The sequence below is a fragment of the Mastomys coucha genome, unplaced genomic scaffold (genome assembly GCF_008632895.1).
Source record: "Mastomys coucha isolate ucsf_1 unplaced genomic scaffold, UCSF_Mcou_1 pScaffold2, whole genome shotgun sequence".
Classification (NCBI taxonomy): domain Eukaryota; kingdom Metazoa; phylum Chordata; class Mammalia; order Rodentia; family Muridae; genus Mastomys; species Mastomys coucha.
The window spans coordinates 7,817,482-7,829,000 of NW_022196902.1; the positions used below are offsets into that span (position 1 = coordinate 7,817,482).

At 36.8% G+C, this 11,519-nt stretch overlaps 1 pseudogene; it reads left to right on the forward strand.

The window, feature by feature from the left end:
- Nucleotides 1-818: 818 nt before the first annotated feature.
- On the forward strand, nt 819-9,732 carry LOC116097916 (annotated as a pseudogene).
- Nucleotides 9,733-11,519: the final 1,787 nt, after the last annotated feature.

An 11,519-nucleotide genomic window follows, 5' to 3' on the forward strand; every position in this document is an offset into this window, starting at 1 on the left:
GAGTCCTGTCGTCTCTCTTGCCCATTCTTTATTCACAGGTTGTGACCCTCCTCGTTCCCCCCGAATAAAGTGACCTGCAGGCCAGGTCATTTTTGTTTTATTTTTATTTTATTTTTTACACTTTCCTATTGAGGAACAGACAATAGTAGATAATAGAACAACAATATAGCTTCATGTGAAAAGTATCTGCAATTTACCTGAACCCAACTTGAAGCCCCAATGCAAAAACTTGTTTCTTAAAGTCGTTCTTTAATTGGTAGTATTCTGGGCATCCTTCCACGGGTAAGAGAGATTGTTCACTCCACTGCAACTTTAATAATATGCTTGATCACAGTAGCAATAAGAGGAAATGCCTACTGGGAGCAGTGGAAGCACAGGCAAGATTGGAAGTCCTGTCCTCCTGAAAACAAGGTTAAAGCCCACAAAGGGGAGGAGCAGGCAGCTAATCAGAGGTGAGCTGGAGTGGTGGGTCCTCCCAAAAGCTGGAGTGTAGGCTATCGGAAAACAGGACCAATTGCTTCCAAAATACAAATCTCTGCAGATGTGGAATAGGTGTGCATCTAGTCTGGAAGCCTGTGCCAGGAACCACTATTCTGAGTTGCTTTTGCACTTTCTGACCCTGAGGAAGTTGCTCCTGTCACTCAAGATTTACTGGCCAATCACAGACTTCAGCAGGACCTGCCAGTCATAAGAGGAGGAGGGTTTTTCCGAGATCCATTTTGCTGGTTCCCTGTAATTTAAGCAGGCTTGCCCTGTGTGGCCTTACTGTTGCTGCTGGGTACTGTGAGGGAAGCTCAGGCAAACTCTGAAGTTGCGACATGGTGAGAATATTGTCACTTCCAACAAAGGTGAGTAACAGGATCTGGTGTGGTGGGTTCTACCAAAGGCTGGGTCAGATCCAGCAGCTAGAGGCAGCCGACTCAGAGAAGCGGTTAAACCTCCTGGTTTTCGTCCCTTCTGAACACAGCCGCTGCATCTGAATAACTTCACTATCTGGGCTGAATATTCACAAACATTTGGAGCAAGAGCCGGGGTATAGCAACACCCTTACCAGGATGCCAAGGGCAGACAGGCTAAGTTTCTTTCGTGTACTCCACAAGTTGTTCTCTTGGCATTTAGCATTTTGGTTGTGATTCATTTGGAGTTAATTTTATCTGAGTTTAATAGGTATTTCATGTGTTGGGTGAATGAAAGCACATTTTTTTTCAATATTTTCCGTGATTTTTGTTTTTTGTTTTGTTTTCGTTTTTGGTTTTTGGTTTTTTTTGGAAACAACCAAAACAAATAATTGTGGGTTAATTTTAGAAGAGCTTCATCTTTAGCTTTTTAGAAAATTGTTCTGAGACAATTGTCACCTAGATCCCAGTCTCATCCTCTACCTTGCTGAATTTCATAATTCATTACTTAAATGGGTGTATCACAAGACAATTTTAAAATAACTCCTTTTAGACGTGTATTGTACTGTCCTTTGCTGTGAAAGGAAAACAACTTGCATGTGGAGCATGACTTCTCCCTTCAGACCTGAACAGGAAGAACAGCTTACTGTGTAAACTGCAGGGTGAAACAATGTAGGCAATGGCTAGCTCACAGACTTTAGTTTAAAGGAATCATCTGCAGGAGTCATCATTATGAAGAAGGTGAGTGATTTTGTAATTCCCCAGCATTTATTAAGTCATACATGTGAATAAAAATAATCCAGATTGGTGGGTATACAAATTGTAGAGGTTATATTGAACCAAACTTCATTGATGTAGTTAAGTCCACTCAGAAATTTGAATCAAGGGGGATTGGCTATAGCTATGTGTGTCAGGTTACAGACATCAGCAGCTAATGTTGCATATAATGACAGGATCATACATTATCTTATTGATGGCATTTCCCTAGGAGATAATGTCCTGCTCTTCTTGAAAGACACTATACCTATGATTACTTTCAATAATATCTGTCTTTTTCAGAAGTCAGTTGTTGATAACCCATTTTTCTTTTTTTTGTTTTGTTTTATGTTTTTTGTTTTTTGTTTTGTTTGTTTTCTACACAGGGTTTCTCTGTATAGCCTTGGCTGTCCTGGCACTCACTCCGTAGACCAGGCTGGCCTTGAACTCAGAAATTTGCCTGCCTCTGCCTCCCAAGTGCTGGGATAAAAGGCGTGTACCACCACTGCCCGACTTAATAACACTTCTTTTTTAAGTTTCATTATCTTAGAGTATAACTTCTCTGATCATCTGGGTTTTTTTTCTATTCTTCAGTGTTTTGCATTTTATCCATTTCTCAACTGCTGTGAATGTCTTCCTACCTCCATGGCTTTCTTGGGGAAATTATAAAGAGGAACATTAATAACAGTTGACTTTACTGACGAACTTTGACAATGGTGAAATCGTAGCGACCAAAGGGAGGGGGAAGAATGATGGAGAGGGCTTTCTTTGAAAGTAGCTTCTATTATCAGTGAATACTAATGTTATCAGTGTTAGATGATCCAAACTTGAAAATTTAGGGGGTTCACAGAACAAGACAATCAATAATCTGTAAAAGAAAATGAGTTAACTTTTAGAAGCTAAATATCTGTAGGTACAGGAGTTCAACCAATATGTAAGTTCTTGACAAATTGCTGTGTGTGTGCCTCGTAGGAATATTACCATTCCAATTTTACAGTGCACATTGGGAAAGAAAAAGTATGAGTAATACCTGGTCTGTTTTTGTACATATGTCTAATATTTGGATAATTTTTTATCATAAAGCCTATTTCAACTTTTAAAAATAAAATTTGATATTACAATTAAATCATTTAGGTTTATCCTTTCTCACTGTTGTTAAGTCTCAAACACCAGCTCAAATGGCTTTGGTGCCTATTTAACAACCAAAGCAGGCCAGGATGTCAGTTTCTCCCCAGATCCCCCAGCCTCTACCTGTTACAGTGTATGGCTAGCAAAACCCACCCTGGATCCCAGGGCTTGGGCTTCACCTGTCCCGGTTCCCCTTCTTTATGTAATCCACCCAAAATTTGTTAGAATATCTTTTTCATCTATCACTTACACACCTCATCTCTTAGTCTGGCTTTCCTCTCCTCTCCATCATCTCTTCACATGGCTCAGGTTCCAGTTGACTCTGGACTCTCTAAGATGTGCTTGTATCCAACTCTACTCTCCCATGTATCTGCAATAAACTTTTTATTCCACCATGTCTCAGAACAGCTATGTTCCTTTCCTTTGATTTTTCTTTGTTTCACCTTCCATTAACCACTCCTTATTTTCACATTTATGGCTATATCTATCTACTTGTGCAAGTGTTTGAATATAACTTATTTTGGAAATTTAATTTAATTTTAATTTAATTTTTTAAATTCTATTGAATTACCAGCCACATGGTAGTGTTCCATGGAAATTAAATTCTAGGGCACATAAAGATTTTTGAGTTTCAGAGGTTTTTGATGCTTGTGTATGGTGCTTGGCATGAACCAGAAATTAAATTGTTTTCAACATTATTTTATGTGTGGGCTTCAGTTGTTATCTTGAAATCACAAAGAAGCATGAGTGTTAGCAGAGACATAAAAATCATTTTGATCACCTGAATTCACAAAGTGATCTGTAGGATATTGGGCCACTCTTTATGGAGGAGAGATCAGTAATATCTTTTTTTTTTTTTTTAATTTTTAAAATCCGTTTGGAACATTAAACATTATAGAAGTAGGAAAAAACTCTCATGAAGTCCTCTATGAAAGGAAAGTGTGAAAAGTCCCTTATTAGACAGAAACCCTTCCATCTCAAAGGGAGAATACTTAGAGTTATTGTGGCTTCATAGAATGAATTGGGTTGTGTTCTTTTTGTTTGTATTGTGTGAAATGAATTGAAGAGCATTGGTAGTAGGTTTTGAAGATTTGATAGAATTATGCACTAAAACCATCTGAATCAGAACCTTTTTTTTGGGGGGGGAGACTTTTAAAGACTGCTTCTATTTCTTTAGGAGGGATAAGGGACTGTTTAGATGGCTTATCTGATCCTGATTTAACTTTAGTATTTGGTATCTATCTAGAAAATTGTACATTACATCGAGATTTTCCAGTTTTGAATATAGGCTTTTATAGTAGGATCTGATGATTTTTTGAATTTCCTCAGTTTCTGTTGTTCTGTCTCCCTTTTCCCTTCTGAAAAATCATGGATCCAACTGTATGACATTTGTTTTGCTTGATACAGATTTTCCGACTGCTAGTCTTTCTGTTCTTTCTCTCTGGAGATTTCTTTGCTGTATTCTGCATGCTTGCTATACTAAGAGACCTCTATGTCCATGTCCAGCTTTCTTGCTTCCTTCTTTGTGTGTTTGTGTGTGTGTTCATTCTCCAAGTAGTTCTCTTTGTGTTTTAAACATTTCCCTTGCAAGCTCATCTCCAACAGAATACAGGTACAGTTTTTTATTTTACATGTTAAACTAGTCATTTACTCAAGGTTTTCCTTTTGTTTATCTTCTGAATCAGCATCCCATGACCCAAGCCTTTGATTCTTAGGAGATGGAGGCAGGCATTTTTTCTTAACATTGCAAAATAACTCAAAGTCTTGCCTGCCTTTGTTAAGCAAAGATGATAGGCAGGTTGGGTGGGACCCCGCCCTGAAGTTACCATTTCCACCAGGCCTACGAGTAACCTTGCTCTGACCTAGGTTGATGCTGAACTCAGGAATCTGTTTGCCTTCCTAAGCTTAAACAAACAAACAAATAGATGGGTGGGGTAGCTTTCTAACTAGTTGGCTCACAGTATACTGCTTTTGTTCCTTCAGATTTGTGAAGACTCTCATATCATTCATATTGAATCATAAAGTTTTGCATAGTTGATAAATTATATTTTCAAACTCAAGTATTGAGAGTTTTTTCCCTTAAATGCTGTCATGAATTTCCCAGTGTTTACCATTTTATTGAGACATAGCCACATCCTTAACTCCTGGACTCCAGCCATTTTAATTATCATGTAGTCATTAGCCTTAAGGAGGAGGACATTCCTTGAAGGAGTATGAAATATGTACATCTTGAAGGAGTATGAAATATGTACATTTTTATTTCCCACAGCAGCCCTCAACACTCTAGGAAGCTGAATCTATGTCACTCAGTCCCAGCAGGGCCAAGCCAAGTTTGATGCTCCATGTCAGAAGTTAGTTCCAGATGTTTGCCACCTCCAATTCTCCTTTGGTTGCAGATTTTCGTGCATTCTTGGCTATCTGGCTATCTGGCTTCTCTCTCCCCAAATCTGATCCTGAATTAACTCCTGTTGTCTCCTCTCCCACCTAGTTCCTTTCATCCACCTGCCAATCATGACTATTTTATTCTGCATTATAAATGAAATTTAAGTGTCTTCACTTGTGCATTATGTTTTCTTTACCTCCTGTGTCTGTGGAGTCTGACCTATGAATCCTGTATTTTATGGCTAATATCCACTTATAAGTGAGTATATACCATGTATGTCCCTTTGCAACTGGGTTATCACACTCAGGAAGATAATTTCAAGAACCATCCATTTGCCAACAAAATTAATGATGTTTGTTTTTTAATAGCTGATTAGTATTCCAGTGCTTAAGTGTACCACATTTACTTCACACTTTATTTGAAGAACATCTAGGTTGTTCCAGTTTCTGGCTATTATGAATAAAGCTTTTATGTACATAGTTGAGCAAATGTCTATGTAGAATGTTGGAGCATCTTTTGGGTGTATGATCAGGGGTTGGGTATATAGCTGACCCCTGGTGTGGAACTATTCCAAGATTTCTGGAAAAAAAAATGCCCAGTAGATTTTCAAATTGCTTGTATAAGTTTGCACTCTCACTAACAATGCAGGATTGTTCCCCTTCTTCCCCATCCTTGCCAGCTTGTGGTATACCTTAAGTTTTTGGTCTTAGTGATTGTGATGGGTGTAAGAGTTATTTTCATTTGCATTTTCCTGATGACTAAGGACTTTGAACAGTTGTTTAGTTTCATCTTAGCCATACGAGATTCCTCTGTTGCATGTTTTCTGTTTAACACTGTATCCCATTTTTAATCAGGTTCTCTGGGCTGTTGGTGTCTAACTTCTCTTTTTTTATATATATTTTGTATACTAACCCTCTGTAAGGTGTAAGGTTGGTGAAGATCTTTTCCAATCTATAGGCCCCCTTTTTGTCCTACTGACAATGTCCTTTGCCTTTCAGAAGCTTTGCAATTTCATGAGGTTCTATTTTTTAATTGTTTATTAAAACCTGATCCATTGATGGTCTGCTCAGAATATTGTCTCCTGTTCAAATAGTTCAAGTCTGTTTTTGTCCCACTTTCACTTGAGATTTGTTTTATCCAGTTTTATACTGAGGTCCTTGATCCACTTGGAAGTGAATTCTGTGCAGGGTGATATATATGAATCTATTTTCATTTTTCTACATGCAGATATCCAGTTAGACCGCTGTGCTAAGCTTCATCCACATATTGATGTTTTTAAATTTGCTGGAGAGTATATCATTCTGTTCTCCACCTTGACATGTATTGATGACATTATTACTTCTTAAACCTCCTTAGTCATTATGCAGTTGTGTGACATTTTTCTTGCCTGTTGTGTTGGCTTTGAATTCAGGTTGAAAAAAATGAGTACTTTACATAAATATATACCTCAAGTTTTTCTGGTCCTTTCAGAAGTCAGATGATAGCCTCACAACTCATGAAATTATAGTAACAGTTACTTATGAGTCCCTATGTATGTACTAGCCATTGGGCACACTTCTTTCCAGGAATAGCAACTGCTCTTCACTGGTGAGCCAGCACTCTAGCTTTATGTCATTTATTTATCATCAATCTTTACATTGCAGACATTTTTTTTTTTTTTTTTTGGTTTTCCGAGGCAGGGTTTCTGTGAGTAGCCATGGCTGTCCTGGAACTCACTCTGTAGACTAGGCTGGCATCGAACTCAGAAATTCACCTGCTTCTGCCTCCCAAGTGCTGGGATTAAAGGAATGCGCCAACACCGCCCAGCTTTTTTTTTTTTTTTTTGACATTTTCATCATCTGTCCATGTAAACATGTTTTTCCTTTTAATAAGATATTATTTAATATTACAATTAAAAGTAGGACACCTTAGGTTCTGGAAGATGAATATACAACTGGGATGAATTTGTAATTCATTTTAAGAACTTAAATTATATTCTGATTTGTTTCTTGTGGTTTGATTCTTTGATGTTTTGCAATGGATACTGGGTGATAGTATAAAATTCTTGACTGTCCTAGAACTTATTGCCTAGGCCAACCTGGCATAAAAAACAATGAGATATTTGTGCCTCTGTGTCCTCACTACTGAGATTAAATGCATTCACCAATCTAACCATCTTGTTCATTGCTTTTGTAGTTAGTAATTATTCACACAATATCACTGTGTGCTTACTACTGTTGATCTTTTTGCTTTTCTCTTCATGCCTATTCATTGGCTTTTCTCTTCCAAGTGTTTATCCAATACAAAGGGTGAAGAAATGACAGATGAGAACCGCATTTTTATTCAGTTTCCTTCAAAAATGACTTGGTGATAATGTTTACATTATAACTTCTATGTCAGGGAGCAAGTGGGCGAAGTACCAAAAATTTTTGAAAATATTGCCAATAAAGTATACATTCTAATATTTCATTATCATCCTACTTTTCTATGTATATGTGGGATGTTTTAGAAAGCAGTGACATATGATGATGTAGTGGTGAACTTTACTCAGGAAGAATGGGCATTGCTGGATCCTTCCAAGAAGAGTCTCTACAGGGATGTGATGCTGGAGACCTATAGGAACCTCATTGTAGTAGGTAAGATTGTAAATGTTGTTTCCCTTTTTAAAATAGGGGGCAACTGTATTTTTGTTGTTGTGATTGTTCCTGATATACTTCTATAATTTCATTTGAGAAGGAGAAAGAATGATTTGAATAAATTAGGCCTGTTTCTAATGATCACTGAAGATAGTTTTTGAATTTTGCCTAAATTCCAGTAATATATCATGTATTTTCTGGTACTCTTTTCTAGGCTATAACTGGGAAGATCAGAATATTGAAGAAGATTGTATAAATTCTGGAAGACATAGAAGGTAATTTTTTTTTTTTGTGAACACTGAGCCTAATATCTCTTTGAAGAAATCTTTATTTGTTCTTGAAGTTTTAGTTAAAATCAAGAGTGTAAAGAAGCACAGCTTTACGAATACTGATTACTAAATTCTCACAAAAAGCAAAACTCAGTGTCTGGTATTTTTCCTTTTGTTTGCAAGGCTCTCCTTTAAGACAGGAAACATGGAAACAATGCCTTAACAGATAGTACCATTTAAAGTACAGTCCCATTCAAGCTATACTGCAGAACTGCCCATCTGTTTAGTCTCATACCACTCAGATTGTGCAAAAAGTGTACACATTGCATATGGAATCAGTTTATATCCAAAACTGTCTGATACAGAAACAGTCCATAGTATATTGATGTTAATCATATACTTGTGGTAAGGTTGCTAATATTGAGAGTGGAAGGTCATGGAAGTTAAAAAGATTGTTATAGAGAAACTTTAATCCAAATGCCATATGTCTATGAGGAACAAAAAGTAAAATTTAGTGAATCCAAGGTAGGTATATTTTGTTATTCTCCCATCCATAGGTGTATTACATGGGACAGACATATGTCAATTTGTCTATCTATCTATCTATCTATCTATCTATCTAATCTATCATCTATCCATTCAATATAAGTGATACAATACTCTGACTAAGGCATATTGACATAAAACCTATAGCTCTCTCAGAGGACAACTAGAAGATTTGTAGCTTTCCCCACTTAGAATAAATTTGTTGAAAATTAGGAAGGTTAACAATTACTTGATTTCACAACATTGTTGTGAATACATCAAAACCCCAGACTGCAGAAAATCCCTATGAGTATTAGCAATGTAGATATTTTCTGTTTGTCCTGTTTAACCTCATAAATGTTGTATAGCTCACATTATAGGAAAATTTATGAATGCAATCATTGTGTTAAAGCTGTGAATGCTTGCACATTTTATAAAATATGTGAAAAGCCTCATATAGGAAAAGGATATTATAATTTTGAGGCATATAATAAATGCTCTTACCATCACAGGTATTTTTAAAGATGTAAATAATAGCCAAAATGAATCAAACCACCATGGATATAAACAAAGCGATAGAACCTTATTATATCTGATTTCTCTTTACAATTAGAAATCATTGTTAAACTAATCCATACAGATAAATGATTCATTAGTATAATGAAAGGGGTAAACTTTATACATGTGCCAATTATATACACAGGCTTAAATGAAGTTCTACTTTGGAGAAACTCTCTAAATATATCCAATGTGTTAAAGCCTATTCATATCACAGGCACTCTCAAAGGGATGGATCAGTTATTACTGGAGAGAAACCCTATGAATGTAATCAATGTGGTAAAGCCTTTGCACAATTTCATCATCTTCAAAGTCATAAACGAACACATACTGGAGAGAAACCCTATGAATGTAACCAGTGTGGAAAATCCTTTGCTTGTCACAGCTATCTTCGAAAGCATAAAAGAACACATACTGGAGAGAAACCCTATCAATGTAACCAATGTGTCAAAGCCTTTGCACATTAAAGCAATCTTCAAATCCATAAAAAAACACATACTGAAGAGAAACCCTATGAATGTAATCAATGTGGTAAAGCTTTTGCACAATTTCATCATCTTCAAATTCATAAAAGAACACATACTGGAGAGAAACCCTATTAATATAACCAATGTGACAAAGCCTTTGCACGATTTCATCATCTTCAACGTCATAAAAGAACACATACTGGAGAAAAACCTTTTGAATATAATCAATGTGGTAAATAAAGCCTTTTCATGTCACAGCTATCTTCAAAAGCATAAAAGAACCCATACTGGAGGGAAACCCTATGAATATAACCAATGTGACAAAGCCTTTGCACAATTTCATCATCTTCAATGTCATAAAAGAACACATACTGGAGAAAAACCCTATGAATCTGACCAATGTGGCAAAGCCTTTGTATGTCATAGCTATCTTCGAAAGCATAAAAGAACTCATACTGGAGAAATCCCCTATGAACATAACCAATGTGGTAAAGCCTTCTCATGAAACAGCCAACTTCAAATCCATAAAAGAGCACATACTGGAGGGAAAACTTTTGAATGTAACCAATGTGGTAAAGCCTTTTCACAAGCTTCAAATACATAAAAGAACATATACTGGGTAGAAACCCTATGAGTGGAACCAATGTGGGTAAAACCTTTGCATAATATAGACATTTTCAAATCATAAATGAACATGTACTGAAGAGACACCCTGATATAACAGCAAATGTGGTAAAGGCTTTGCATGTTATGGTGGTCTTAAAAAGAATTTTAAAAACACATTCTCGAGAGAACCCTATAAATGTAATTAATTTAATAAAGCCATTTCATAGCAATCACCTTCTAAGGCACGAAACAGTTGTGAGATTATAGTGGGTACATGTGTCTGATTCTTTTGCCTGCTCATGAGATGCTTTTTCTCCTACTTAATTGCTTTGATAGCTGTGATATGAGGGTTTGTGCCTATTTTTATTAAAATATGGTATACTTTGTTCATTTGCTATCCCCAATTGACCTGCGTTTTTCAGGGGAAATTGTAAAAATATTTGGGTGTTACATTAGGTTGGGAGCGATGTAGAGAAGTGGAGGTTGATGCTCTGTGGTCCAGATATAAAGTGGGAGAAGAGAATAAAGTGAAAATAAAAAGAATGTAACTGCACACACATGCACACACACATATTTTAAACAAAGTATGAATCAAATATATTTAAGTTGTAACAAGCTACAATAACCCACGTATAGAATTTTCACTGTATGTCTCCCTGCCCTTAAGGATTCTCAGTTCATATTGGTCCATGAGGGCAATGGAAACAGGACAGCAGAATTGGGGTTTTCAAGCCACGTGCAGATGGACAATGAATGACCAATCCAGTACCAGCTGCAGGGAGTCAGATCAACTTTTTTTTAACTGTCTCCAACAGCTCTCTCTCTCTCTCTCTCTCTCTCTCTCTCTCTCTCTCTCTCTCTCTCTCTCTCTTTCTCTTTCTCTCTGTCTCTCTCCCCCCCTTGCTCACCACCCCAGTGACTTTATTTCTAGGAATTTTTTGCCTGTATGTATAATTTTGTTCCACATTCATGCTTGTAGGGTATGGAGATCCAACTTCTGTACAGGAGGACCCTTTAGGCATCAGTGAAGTGAACCATGCTAAGGGATGAGAATGTAAACTTGGTGCAGATTGAATTTATATACCTAGTACAGAAGAGGGTAGTCTAATTCCAGTGAAATCATTACCAGAATTTTTTTAAAAAGATTTATTTATTTTATGATTGTGAGTACACTGTAGCTGTCTTCAAACACACCAGAAGATGGTATCAGATATCATTATAGATGGTTGTGATCCACCATGTGATTGCTGGGAATTGAACTCAGGACCTCTGGAAGAACAGACAGTGCTCTTAACCATGTAGCCATCTCTCTAGCC